This window comes from Chinchilla lanigera, unplaced genomic scaffold, assembly GCF_000276665.1.
Source record: "Chinchilla lanigera isolate Chin_1 unplaced genomic scaffold, ChiLan1.0 scaffold00036, whole genome shotgun sequence".
NCBI classification, from domain to species: Eukaryota; Metazoa; Chordata; class Mammalia; order Rodentia; family Chinchillidae; genus Chinchilla; species Chinchilla lanigera.
In genome coordinates this window covers 16,803,924-16,817,782 of record NW_004955437.1, presented here as the reverse complement: position 1 = coordinate 16,817,782, position 13,859 = coordinate 16,803,924, and the positions used below count along the sequence as shown (strand labels likewise).

The 13,859-nt window shown below is 53.4% G+C and overlaps 2 long non-coding RNA genes across 4 annotated transcripts; both read left to right on the top strand.

Annotated features, from left to right (window-relative positions):
- Nucleotides 1–1,244: 1,244 nt before the first annotated feature.
- On the top strand, nucleotides 1,245–5,204 carry LOC106149066. The gene is made up of 3 exons (XR_001235007.1): nucleotides 1,245–1,556; nucleotides 1,788–2,753; nucleotides 3,892–5,204. It is a non-coding gene; the product is annotated as an uncharacterized LOC106149066 (long non-coding RNA).
- A 2,203-nt stretch (nucleotides 5,205–7,407) lies between these two features.
- Nucleotides 7,408–11,442, top strand: LOC102027010. Of its 3 annotated transcripts, none has more exons than XR_001235006.1 (4): nucleotides 7,408–7,753; nucleotides 8,505–8,567; nucleotides 9,753–10,079; nucleotides 10,546–10,964. It is a non-coding gene; the product is annotated as an uncharacterized LOC102027010 (long non-coding RNA). The 3 variants fall into 3 exon arrangements; XR_001235005.1 differs by lacking the exon at nucleotides 7,408–7,753 and adding an exon at nucleotides 10,995–11,442 and having other exon boundaries at nucleotides 8,400–8,567; nucleotides 10,546–10,785; XR_261883.2 differs by lacking the exon at nucleotides 7,408–7,753 and having other exon boundaries at nucleotides 8,406–8,567; nucleotides 10,546–10,962.
- Nucleotides 11,443–13,859: the final 2,417 nt, after the last annotated feature.

The following is a 13,859-nucleotide window of genomic DNA, read 5'->3' as shown; positions in this document are numbered from 1 at the left end:
TTTCCTAACCTCTTTCCCCTCGCTGGACTGAAGATATCATGCTCGGTGGTGCAGCAGCCACTTTGTAACCAGAATGCAAAAAGTTAGACTGCAAGGAATATGGAGAAAGAAGCTAGAATCTGAGTGCTCGAAGCCCGGAGACTACCTGCCCCTGCTTTCTTACTGTTACTGGTTTAATCCACCATGGAAGGCGTCTTGAGAGGTGCAGCCAGGGTCAGCTCAGCCCAAATGTCTGCTGTGAAGTAGCTAAGGGTTCCATTTTCGGTGTCCCTGACCCCATCCTGAAAGGAAGAATTCAATTGCATGCAGTCTGTGGCCTCTCTCCTAACAGGATGACCTTGGGTGAATTCACCTTGTAGGTCTTCGCTTCCTCCTCTGCCCAGTGGTGGCAATAATGGCGCTTGACTCCTAGGGTTGTTGCGAAGGGAATTAGATACTAAATGGAAATCACTGGGTGTAAAGTAGGTGTTCAATAAAAGTCACTCCTTCCCCTCCCGGGGACTTACACTGGGCCGGCCCCAGGCTTGGCTGTCAAGTTGCATGCGTCCTCGGCCTACCCGCCACCTTCTTGCCAGGAGAGAATTTGCATTGTGGAACCTTGAGTCTTAAATTAGGTGTCAAATATAATTTGGCAATAGTAAGAATTAATTACGCGTCTGCCCTTAGAAAAGCCGAGGAGCTCGCCGCGGAGTGTGAAATTGGTGTCCGCCCCCGGGAGGGCACCTGCCTCTCCCCCAGGGAATTGGTGGTAAGGGGCAAGACCGCGCTTTGTGTGATCCATGTGAGTCCCACCCTGGGCCTTCAGAAGCTCCCTGAGGAGAGACCAAAGGGTGGGCACAAGGATGGAGACTAAGATGTGTTCAGGAGGTGTCCCCTGCCCCGGCTGGCCTCGTCCTGGGCACTTGTGTGGCTGGTGTCAGGCCTTCTCCCTGGAGGAAGTCGGAGCCTTTCCTGCAGGGGCGGTGGGAGACATCAGGCCAGAAGGGAGGCCACGTTCATCTAGATGGCAAACCAAGGACGAAAGTTCTGCCTGGAGCACTCCTGTCCCCTGGCCTCGAGGACTGCGGCATGCTTTGTGCGGGGAGTGAGGAGCGGGCTGTGGGCACCAGGAACCCAGCCCAGGTCAGCAACTCCACCCCACCCCACCCCAGGCCTCCCAGCGCCCTCTCTGCGGAGTCTGGCTCTAATTTTCCAGTCCGAGTGCAAAGCAGGAGGAAGAGGAAGAGGAGGAGGAAGAGAAGGAGCGAGTCGAAGCTGTGATGCGGTGGCTGGGATCTGTCACTCAGCGTCGCGGCCGCTGACGACTTGGGCAGCCTCAGCTGTAAGCAGCCCGTGATTTATGGACACCCAGTGAACTCCTGCGGCAGGAACCAGCCTGGAGATCACAGCGGCAATAGGGCCCTTTTTTTGGCAGGAGACAGGGCCTGCATTTTTCTCATTCATGCCAAACTGCTTTGCACGGCAATTAGCTCTGTCCTCATTTAGTCTCCAGTCCCAAAGGGTAATGAAAGTCATATATCATCTTCAAGACTGCTAATTATTGAGCTCGCTTACAGGTAGGCTTTGTAACTGTGAGAAGGGCCTGTCGGCCCAATATTTATTACTCTTCCAATAAGTAAGCAAAGAGGGGGGGCTGGGGTGAGGGAGAGGGAGGGGCGGAGGGCCTGAAACTGGGGGAGGGGGGAAAGAAACAACTTTCTTGAAAGGCCGTCCGGCCCCAGCCCCGGGATCTCTGACATACCTTCTGCAAATGTGCTCATCAGAGGCGAAACATCTTTATTCCACAGAGCCATTTTTCATGCCATAACGAACCTGTCTCGGAGAGCCGGAGTGGTGAGGAGAAGCCGGTTCAGGGAGCTGGCTGCGGGTAGGGAAGGGGCTGGGTGGAGGGCCAGGGAGGAAAAAGCAGAAAAGGAAGGGTCCCCCCACCCCGCCCACGTCCAGAGCAGCCCTCCCTCCACCCTCGGCCTCTGGGTGGGGATGGTGGGGGTGCCTCCCCTGGATTTGGGGCTTGGGTCAGCTGTGTCCGCTGCTCCAAAGCGTGGGGTGTGCGAGGCTGCTCCTGAGCCGGACTTTGTCTGGGCCTGTTGCCTGCCATTTGGTCATCTTGCCACCAAGTGGACCTAGCGTCTGGGTTCCAGACTGTACCAGAAGATTCCCACAGGTCTGGCTAACTAAGGAAAAGGTTGATTCTTGCTTCCGTTCAAATGGACTTAAAAATATACTCACCGCTAGGGGCAGGGGTGCATGCCCGTCATCCCACCTCTCAGGAGGCTGAGGCAGGAGCATCGCTGCAAGTTCGAGGCCAGCCAGGGCTACAAAGTGAGACCCTACCTCAAAAAAATGACTGTTCACTAGGATAACTGATGGTTATTTGAAAGTAGAGAATGCAATGAAAACAAAAGCTAAAGCAATAAAAATACGTAGGCAGCACTGGAGGGCGTTATTCAGTGCGTAACCAGTACTCATCGCTATGCCTGAGAAGCGCCATCCTAGGTGTGAGGGGACAGCAGTGACCAGGAGGAGAAGGTCCTTGCCCTGGTGCTTCTGGTCAGTGATCCATCGCTGCTCCTGGAGCCTGCTTTGTTTCTCAACTCAACTTAAATAGCACTAGCTGCCGCCAGCCCTGCCTCACGCCGGAGGATGTGCGGTTCGTGTGTCTGGCGTGCCAGGCACTGCAGTGAGAACCCCGTGAGCACATACGGAGCCTTCCTTCAGCAGGCTGTGATGCTGCTCCTGCCCCCGTCTTCTGGGTGAGTTAGGTTCCTTGTCCAAGGTCCCGCAGCTAGTTAGGGCTTGGATCCCCACAGTCTGGCTCCGGAGTCCCACTCTCCACACCCTGACAGCATATCTTCCCAAATGGATTCCAAATCATTTGAATTTCTAGTGAGAGCCATTGGCTGGTGCCTCAGTCTCTTTGGGCAGCATGTCCCCTCAGGGGCAGATTCTTCTTTTCTCCTTCCGGCATTCCTCCTGCTCTGCGCCTGCCCGAACGGTGGGGTCATCAGTCTCAGATTGAATCGTGGCTGCTAGGCTGCCTTGCAGACCCTACGATTAGGCCCTCCTCCTCTGGAATCCTTCCCTGGCTCTGGGAGTGACAATGGTGTGCCTGAGTCCTCCCTGCACCCTTCAGGACACCCTGGGGGAAGCTTGAACAGGACCATGGCAGCCAGGCATGGTGGTACACATCTGTAACCCCATGATTCCAACACTCTGGGAGGCTGAGGCAGGAGGATTGTATGTTAAAATTATTTATTTATTTACAAAGTCTCACTGTGCAGTCCAGGCTGACCTTGAATTCACTTTGTAGCCCAGGCTGGCCTCAGACTCACAGCGATCCTCCTGCTTCAGCCTCTTGAGTGCTGGGATTACAGGCATACATCACCACACCTGGCTAATAATAATAATTTAAAGGGTTGGGCATACAGTTTAGTGCAAAGGCCCTGGGTTCAGTCTCTAGGGGAGATTGGGGTGTGTGTGCAGACCATAGGAAGAATATGCACATTGTAGAAAATGGCCAACGCTACACATCAGTGGTGTGCATGTGCGTGTGTGTGTGTGTGTGTGTGTGTGTGTGTGTGTGTTCAAATGTTTCTGAATATGTGCTCCACTGGGGAGACCCAGGGAAGGAAGAAGGTAGCCCACCACGGTTCCTGGTGACCTCCTGGTGACCTCCTGGTGACCTCGGCCTGTGCAGGGAGCGCAGCAGAGACACCAGAGAACTGAGTTCCAGACCTGGCTTCTCCCCTGGGGGTCTGGACCTGAGCTCTTTGTCCTCGTCCGCATCAGATGGCCGTTAGGTGCCACCACAGCCATAGGACTTTAGGAAGAGCCTGGAGCTATAAAATGAGGCTGAACCGAATTTAGTTCAGTATTTGCTTAAACACACAGGGGCTGCTCCACCCCACTGTCCCCCGAGCTTGAGCCCCGGTCTGTGTGCGAAACTCCTGGTGTGGTGCGATTCTGCAGCGGTGGGCCGTGTGGCCTCTGCTTCCTCCTGGACTTCACCACCTCTGAGAGACAGAGGGGCGGACGGCCATTCTCCTCCCCTGGGACCTCCCCCGGGTCTCCCGGCGTCTCTGGGCCTCGGAGTCCTCCTCTGTGAGCGGAGGGTAGCGGGGCGCCTGCTCACGGGTGCTGTGAAGACGAAATGCCCTTCAGACCCTGGGCACTGACTGGCGCCCAGGAAGCTGCCGCTTCCTCCCTGCGTTGCCTCTTTCTGTAGGGGGGGGGAAGTGTCCCACGTCTCCTTCCTACCTGCCAGGGTGTGGCTGCTTGCCCTGCCCCTCCTCCCGTCTCCTGCCCACCCTTCCTGCCCCTCTCCAGCCCACCCTCTCCTGGTCCTGGGCCTCTTTCTGTCCCCTGTCCCGGTCCCTGCTCCTGTTCCCGCTCCTCCCGTCCCCACCTGCCATGTCTAGGCTCTGTGATGCTTTCTGCACCTTTGACTTCGGGTTCTTGGGAGCAGGTTGTGCAAACTGAACCCCACGGGGGGGGGGTGAGGGCAGCGGGGTGCCCCAGTGAGCAGTCAGTGGATCGTGTGGCTGTCTCTCGGGCCACCCCTGGGTCTAGTTACAAACTCCCAGAGGAGAACTCCGGTTATCCAGGCTGGGCAACCCTGGCCTAGCCCTGCCTGAGCCTGGCCCCTTGGCTGTGCTGAGAAGGTGACATAGGGCGCCGGGTCTGGAGGGGCTACTGCCCACAGCTGTGTGTGGCTGACTGCTGTCCAGGGAGGAGGCCATGCTGAGCGGGCGGAGGACGGCCGCAACATGCGGGCCTTGGTGACACCTGTGAGCCATGCTGTAAGGGGCACTAGCTTCCCATGTGGGTGACCCCACCCCACAGTCATGTTTGAACCAGGAGGACAATCCATCCATTTGCATGTTATTTTGGTAAACCGGAAAAGTCTGTTGCAGAGACCTGGCCATGGTTCTCACTGGGTGGCTCCGGCTGAGATGGGGCTACTCTTCCTGTTACGGTTTAGACCTGGGCACCCCCTGAAAGCCTCGTGTCCTAGGAAGGTGAGTGGATCATGGGGCCTGCTCTACTCGTCAGTGGGTTGGTGCCTGGCTCTCCGGCTCCTCCCTTCTCTCTCTGCTTCCTGACCTCCGTGACGGGAGCAGGTTTCTTCGTCTCAACCCTTCCACCATGCCGCTGCTGCCTTGGAGCCAGCCAGCTCTGCCCTGGAACCTCTAAAGCCGGTGAGTCCAAAGAAACCTCCCCTCCTTTTAACTTCTAAGATTTGGGTATTTTGTCCCACGAATGAGGAAAGTGGGGGCTGGGGATTTAACACAGCAGCACAGTGCCTGCCTGGCAATCGCAAGGTCTTGAGTTCGATTCCTGGTACCGGAAAAAAACCAAAAGAAAAAAAAAAGAATGAGGAAAGTGACCAAGACCATCCGCTATCCAGGACTGGGTAGGCGAGACCAGGCCAAAGCAGAGAGACAGGGTCTGAGCTGGGGGCCTAGAGCTGTGTGATCATGGTGGGACCCAGGTGCAGGTGAGACTTGTGCTGTTGGGCACCAGGCTGTCCTGCTACTAAGGAGAACTAACTTTTTCTTTCTTTTTTTGTACCGGGAATTGAGCTTGGGACCTTGCGCTTGCCAGGCAGGCACTGTACCACTGAGCTATATCGCTGGCTTGCTTTCTTTTTTTCTTTCTTTCTCTCTCTCTCTTTCTCTCTTTCTTTCTCTCTTTCTCTCTCTCTTCCTTTCTTTCTTTCTTTCTTTCTTTCTTTCTTTCTTTCTTTCTTTCTTTCTTTCTTTCTTAGTACTGCGGGATTGAACCTGCAGCCTTCACACTAAGCTATGTCCCCAGCCCATTTAGTTTTTATTCTCAGACAGAGTCTTGCTAAGTTGCCAGGCTGGGCTGAAATTTACAGTCCTCCTGCCTCAGCCTCCCAGAGTGCTGGGATTACAGTGTGCACCACCATCTGCAGCATCTTATGGAGAAGTCTTGAGCCACTGATTTTCAAACACTGCCATCAAAACATCACCCAGTGAGGAACCAGTCTCCTTCCTCAGGGTCCGGGGGGCCTACTGAGCCTTGCTGTCCTTACCATGAGCTCACTCCCCCCCCAGGCACACACCTGCCAGTGCTACCTGGACCCCCGTGGCCTGCTGCAGCAAACCCTGGCAGGTGGGCCTGGAAACTTCTCAGGATAAAAGAGGAAAGACTGAAGACCTGTGATAATTTGCACCAATGTTGAACCTGTGCGTAGGGTCTACATGAGAATTTTGAGAAACTGGCATGAGAAATAGAACAAAGAGTATCTTCCCTAAACTTTTCTGTGCATGTAGCTTCTCCCCTTTCCAGGCATCCGTACCTTCCATGCTCTGTGTACATAGGGGCGATAGAGGCTGTGTGCACGGACAGAGGTGCTGGCGGCCTGCTCTGGCTCCCTTGTGAGTCGCCATAGAGGGAGGGGTGGCAGACACACTGCCCCGGGGTGATGGGGTGAGGGCCCGAGTGAAGGGCCCTGTGGGCTGTGCCTTCCCTGTGGGCACAGCTCCCGCAGCCTTAGTACTTCTGAGAGCTGCCTGGTGGGCTGGAGCTCATTTATGAGGCCAAAGGTGGTGCAACAGCTCTAGTTAAAAACACCACTGGCCCCAGCTTTGGAGAATCCAGCCACACCTATGTATATGGTTAGGAAGATGAGAGCGGTTGTCACAGAGGGAATAACAGAGGCTGCCAGGGTCACTGAATTGGAAGAGGTCCCCAAAGCCCAGCATCCACTCAGTTTGGAGATTGTTTCCATAGCGTCCCTGGTGTGCTGAATATCTGCAGCAACGGGGAGATCATTACCTCACAAAGGGCCGCTCCAGTTGTGCATGGTTGGATTTGTCGAAAATTCTTCGACTGTGATAAAGCTGCTTCTCTGTAAGGTCCCCTCGTTGGTTCTGGTTCTGCCCCTGACCAACGAAGACCAGACAGATAGAAGGGAGCACACACTGCTGAGCGCTGTGTGCTCGGCTGTGCCCGGAGGTGCCCAGCTGTTTGGTGGAAAGCCGGCCCTCTCTGTGCTGACAGGAGCGGGCTTTGCCCTGTTCCTCCAAGGCTGGATTTTTCGGCTGCTCAGCACCTTTGCTCATGCCAGTTTCCCAGAATTCTTTTTTTATATAATTTTATTTATTTATTTATTGGTACCGGGAATCAAACTCAGGGCCTTGTGCTTGCCAGGCAGGTGCTACACCGCTGAGCTATACCCCTGGCCCCTCTCAGAATTTTTTTTTTTTTTTGGTTTTTCTCCGGTACCGGGAACTGAACTCACGACCTTGTGCTTGCCAGGCAGGCGCTTTGCCCGTGAGCTAAATCCCCAGCCCCCCTCTCAGAATTCTTAAAGCATTATTTGAATGGGATGCTTTAGCCTCACCTGGCTTGCTGTTTTAATTTTTTTTTTTAAAGAATCGCCGTCACCCTCATCATCTTGAGGTTGCCGCCAACCAAAAGCCCCCAGTCATGCTTCACTGCACCTGCCCTCTCACACTTGTGCTGGCGTGTTGCCGTCAGACCAGGACTGCAATGAGGACAAACACCCAGAGATGTGTTTTTGGCCCCACATTGAGCTTTTGAGGTCAGAACTGTGTCTGAGCTGGGCCCAGAGGTGCGTGCCTTCAGTTCCAGCTACTCAGGAGGCGTAGGCAGGAAGAGGGAAGAAGCCCAGGAGTCTGAGGCCAGCCTGCGCTACACAGCGACTCCCTGCCTGGGCAAGGGGTGGGGATGGCGTCTGAAGAGCGGAACCCGTGGCTGTGCCCAGGTAGATGAGGGGTTGGCTTGATCCCTGGCTCCCTGCTGGTCCAGCAGGGACCCAGGCCCAGTGGCCTCACTCAGAGGCTGGGAGGGCTGCCACTCACTCAGTACCTGTCCCCCTTTGCCTGGAATGGGGACAAATCATAGAGACCGGAAAGTACCATTCATCAGGCTCAGGACTCTGAGTCACTTGGGCTGATCTGGGAACAGCTTGATCCCTACAGAGAGCTGCTCAGACGGACTCTTAGCAGGTGAGGTCACAGGGGACGCTTCGGGGAGGAGCGGATCCGAGAGTGCTGGTTGCAGCCCTCCTTGTCCTGTGACTTGCTAGGCTCTTATTCATGTGCACGTGCACAAAAAAGGGTAAAATCACTTACTGACTTTAGAGAAATCCTTCTAAACTTGATATGTCCCCTGAATACTAATATGAGCACTCTCTGGGTTGCAAGAGACAGAAATAAAGTTAAAACTATTTTAAATAAGACAGAGAGTACATAGGCTCATGTGCTGGGAAGGAATAGGCTTCAGGCCTGACTCAATACAAGGACCTGAAAATGTCATCTGGATTTGTCATCAGAGACTTACAGCACACAATCCAGTAGGGACGAAGAGCATCTCTCTTTCAGAATCAATGTATAAAATCCTAGGGAAGGATTCTGATTGGCCTGACATTGGTCACATGACCACCCCTGAGCCAGTCATCTTAGGCAGGAAGATGGGATGCAATGAATGACTGGTGGGTCATATGTCTTTTCCAGCAGCCTGCTGTCTCACAGGCATCTAAGGGAAGAACACAAGCAGGCTGCAGGGAATAGGAACTGGTAAGTCGGGAACTGAAGCTGTGCTGTCTCTCTTGGATCTACCTGGTGTCTCGTATCTACTCCCCACCACTTCCTCATTCTTCTGCTTGCCTTTGAACATGGGAGAGTCTGATTGGCTGCAGGGACAGGTGTTAAATACGGGGCTGCTTGGCCATGGCTGTGGTTATAGTTGTGTAGCACAAATGTGGCCTCTGGGATCTTTCCCTTCAGCAGGCCTAGTGTTAGGGGACTAGGAGAACTGTAAAAAAAATACCATGCTGCCCCTGGCTCAATCTAGTTGCTCAGGCAAGATGCTCTTGCGTGTTTGTGTGTGTGTGTGTGTGTGTGTGTGTGTGTGTGTGTCCTTGGCCATGAGAGGAGGGCAAGGTCAGTGTGGGTCAGAGCAAACGAGAGAAGCTTCCTGCTGGCTGTGGGAATGACACTGGCCTTCCAGGTGGGCAGAAAGGAAGGGAGAGAGTCTGGAGAGCAGAGCAGGTATTGGTCGACGGGCTTTCCCCTCACACCTCAGCTGGCTCTGCAGACGTGCTGGTGACGCCCTTGAAGGGTCACGTTCACTCTGGGGTGCAGCACTGGCCTCCTTGACCCCCCCAGACACCTCTGTCATTGGGCGACCCCAGGGTGGCCTTTCTCCTCTCTGCTCACCGTGTGTGTGTACATGTGCACGTGTGTGTATGTGTTGTTGGGAGTTTTTCATGATTTTATGGAAAGCTTCTTTTTTCCTCAAAAACCAAAGAATGGGGGAAAATCCCAAAATATCCCCTGCAACAAAACTGAAAACTGTTGAAGGAAAAAAGAATGAATAACCTCTGCACTTGGGGGAATATAAACAGAGTCTTCTGGGTGAGGACTTGCAAAGACTGTTCTCATTTTGAGGTCCTGCCCAACCTTGTGGCTGGGACTTGAACCCCAGCTTCTGGCCACCACCCTGGGCTCTTCCAGGTGCCCCCACTGGCTCGTGGGGAGAGAGTCTGGCAGCAGGGACATCCCTGTGCAGAAGGAAGGGGTAGCGGCTCAGCCCAGCGCGGTGCGGCCCAAAGCCAGTCCAGAGAGTGTCATGAGCGCTCAGGGTCTCTTCAGGGAAGGGGCTGCAGGTCCACATAGTGTGTCTTATCTGGGCAGATTTCATTTCCTGGTGGAGGAAAAGGAAGAGATCTTTGTGTTTCTCTGCTGTTTTTTCCCTTTCAGACAGACCAGAAATCAGATCCTGTCTGATAAGTCCAGCTGAACAGAAAGAGGCCCAGGCACGAAGAAAAGGGCTTCTTGCCAAAGTCACACAGGAAGACACCCAGCGAGACCTTCCCCGTGCAGAGATGGAAAAAAAGGGGCTTGCTCCCCCTCGCAGTCTGGTGTTACACTTCCCATAATATTTCTAAATGAGCCAGCTATAATCCTAGCACTTGGGAGGCTGAGGCAGGGGGAGCACTGTGAGTTTGAGTCCAGCCTGAACTACGGGATGAGACCGTCTCAAAAAACAAAAATTCCACAAAAATTCCAAATGAGGTTCTGCACACAGTGAGTGTATTATTCTTTTGCAGCCACAAAAAGCCACCAATTGCTGAGTATAAACTTCAGGCTGTCACACTTCCTGTCACTCAGATGTGGGGTCTCCTCATGGCCTCACACAGGGGCTGCCTCACCAAATGGAAGTGACCCGAACCTCCCTTGACCTTGGAGACGCCCGGAAGGTGGCCACAGGAGGCCGGGGGACCCTGGGCAGGGGAGAGAAGGCGGGGAAGGAGGCCAGGCCACAGGGAGGGGGCAGCAGGAGGGACTTCGGGGAGAGGACCAAAGCGGGGAGACCCCAGAGGAGGAGGAGGGGCCCGGGGGGCTGAGGGCGGGTGCGGGTGAGGGGCCCCTGTCAGGCTTCTATCTGTGCGATGATTGATGCGGGCCCGGGCTTTTCTGTCAGCCTGTCACTGCGCAGGAATGTTTAATGTTCTCATTATTGGTTACGCTGTTGTGTATATTTCTCTGTCAGCGCGGCGGACCCAGCTGAACTGGCAGAGCACTTCAAAGGCCTGCGGGTCATTCATCATCCCCATGACGCTCCAGCAAAGCTCGGCTTCAGCTCCGCGCCAGGGATTTGTTATGACTTGCGAGAACCGGCTGACAGACAGACAGGGACGCGGGACGCGGGCTCCGGCCCTTTCTGTCACTCTGGGCAAGGCAGCGCCCCCATACCGACTCCAGGGTGGGGTGCAATGGGCCCGACCAGGAGGTGACCCCCGGTGTGGGGCGGGGCACCCCGACTCCTCTGTCTGCAATCCCACCCTGCTCCTGGCTGGTGGCTGTGTCCCCCAAGTTGCCCCAAAACCTAGATTTGGGGGTTGGGGGCAAAACTTGCAATCCTCCGGGTCCGGGGAGGGGCGGGCTGGGGCTGGGGGTGCCGGAGAGCGGGAGAATATCGAGCTTTGTTTCCTTTCCCAGGCCGTGACATGATTAATCGTTTTCTTCTGATCTAATTTTGGAACATGAAAAACAGCACATTTGTCTTGAAGAAAAATGATGTGCCGAACTGCGCAGATGGAAATTTCGAGCAATGAGAAAGATTAAAGTGAAACCCCACTCCTTAGACCTAATCATGAGTTGTAGATTATTCTGTCGGCCCAGCCAGATGGTAGCTCTGATTCCACAGCCCCTTCTTATATTAATGAATACTAGACTGTTATATTTGACTTAGGTAAGTGAAATGTCTATCAGAGCTAATGGACTGCCAACCAGCATAACACATGTTGTACCGCTAAGGGTCCTGGCTGCATTTTTCATGTTTTATACTAATGTAGAACATTTTGTTTCCTACTGTTTTTCATCATTGTCACTGTTTGCTAAATATTTTCACATGGAAGTGGGGGGAGGGAGACGAAGTCACGAGGAAAAAAAAAAAAAGAGCCCCCCTCCAAACTTGTGTCCAAAGCTAATTTCCTCCCGTTGGGCTTGGCTGTAACTCTACAAGTAAAACAGTCACCCCAAGCAATGCGTACAGGAACTCAATAGTAACGTGATTAAGTTCCCAGTCAACAGGACTACGATCAACTGTATGTTAACAAACCTAATTAGAGCCCCGCTGTGAGAGATGGGGGGGGCGGGTCCTTCCTGCGCCCCTCTAAGGTCAGAAGAGCAGCTTGACCTTTGTCTCAGGGGAGAGAACTGTCCCGCAGAGGTGGCCCAGGCTCGTTGCGGGGGCGAGGCCGAGCCTTTGGGGACAGCGGCAGATGCCAGGAAGCATTTCCGAGCAGGAGGACAGAAGCATGAGTCATGCGCATTAGACTGGAAGGATGGTGGCTTCTCAGCCGTTGGCCCAGCCTTCCGAGGTCTGGCAGGAAGTGTCGTGTTACAGCCCGTGGGTTCCGAGGCTGGTGCCCACCCACCCTGGGCGCAGGAGAGGCAGCTGCGAGATTCCCCTCCTCCGGACTCCTCTGCACCCCGGGGAGCCCCCCAGGAGCCGATCGGTCCCTAGAAAGGCCTGAGTCGCTTCTTTCTGGGACCCCCAAGCCTTTTGGGGGGTGCGGTGGGGATCCTGGCGAAGAATCTGAAAGCTGTTTGGGCAGCTAAGGTGGGGAGGTTGAGGGCTGTCTTCCGGGAGTGGGGTCTGAGAGAAAAATTGGAAGAACCCCACAGGCGGATGGGAGATGCAGACGGGACAGTGCGTGGAGACAGGTGGAAGGAAGGGAAGAGTGCGGAGAAAGAGACGGAGAGGAGAGGAGATGCGGGTGCGGCGGAGGAAAGGCCCCTGGGCTCAGGCCGGTCCAGCCCGAGTGAACAACCTATAAAGCGCGTTTGAGCCTTGCTTGACGTCACCTCTCGGCTGTGATTCCTGCAGGAAGGCAGTTCAAGGTCTTGGCCGCTCCATCTACCCCCAGCTTACCTCTCCCATTTCATTTCACACCTGTCCTCGCCTGTGAACCTGACCTTGAATTTTTTGCTGCCTGCGTCTTCTTCGTGTCCCCAGAACACTAGCTTTTTCAGGACAATGTACTTTTGTCTATGTTCATTTCTATCTATCCCATTCCCCTGCCTTGTCTCTCCAGCAAACTCCTATGCATCCTTCAAGGCCCAGCTCCCATGTTTCTTCTCAGTGAGGCTGTCCTGACATACCCCAGGAGGCATTATTCACCCTCTGGTCCCCCACAGTGCTTGTCTCTGTGTCCCTGTGAAATGTGAACATGTTAGCCAGGTGGTGTTGAAAAATGTTGATGTTTACCAGTCTGTCACTCCACCCCTCCCTTCTTCTAGGACCATTCCTCTCTTCATTCATGTTTATTCACTTAAGAAACATATTTTGAGAACCTACTGTGTGCCAGCTATTGCTCTAGGCAGAGGGGATTCAGCAACATACAAAATGCCCTGCCCTTTGGGAGGTGACCTGTGGGTAGCTGTGTGTGTGGGTGTCTTCGTGAGGCCTTTTCCTGGTAAGGAATGAGAACTCACTGGCCAGCTCCAGGGTGGTGACACTAAGGAAGACAAGTCCCAGGGGACCCGAGAGCCCCTGTACAGCGGAGGCTTCTGATTTTTGTAACTTGTTCGCAGCTCGGTTATGGCTCTTCCTGTCTGGGGAAATTGCCCAGGCTGGCCTTGAACTCTTGATTCCCCAATCCTCTTGCCTCAGCCTCCTAAGTAGCTGGGATTACAAGGTCATGGTTTCGTTTCATCGTATATTGTACTAACAATCGCTGGATCATTCAGCGTGGAGGGCTGTGTGTGCGTCCACACCCTGCTCTTAATGCCATTTAAAACGTCTTTATATACAGAAAAGTGCACACATCATAGGAATGCTGCTCCTTGGATTTTCACAGACTAACCCTATAACAAAGTTAGTTGTGAAACATAACTTTCAGTATTACACAATTCCTTTTTTGTTTCATTTGAAAAAATTGATTCTCACCCCAACTTTACCTCCATTGTGTATTATAATCTTTGGATTTCTGTTTTCAGTGGGCTTATTTTTTTCTTTTTTGAGACAGTCTCACTATGTAGTTCATGCTGGCCTTGAACTTGCTATGTAGCTCAGGCTAGCCTCAAACTTGAATCGATCCTCCTGCCTCAGCCTTTTGAGTGCTGGGATTACAGGTGTGCATCACCACACCTGGCCTGGTGGGCTTATTTTAAATTTTTTTTTTTATTTTAAACAATAAAAGAAGGATAACATAATAATAGGGGGGACTTAGCAAATTACAGACAAAATGGTAGGAAATTATCGATGGTTATCATTTTACATATTATTGTCTACAAAATAGTTTCTCAGGAAAACAAATAGACAAATAATAGTGAGTTACAGACAAAAGAGGTAGGAGA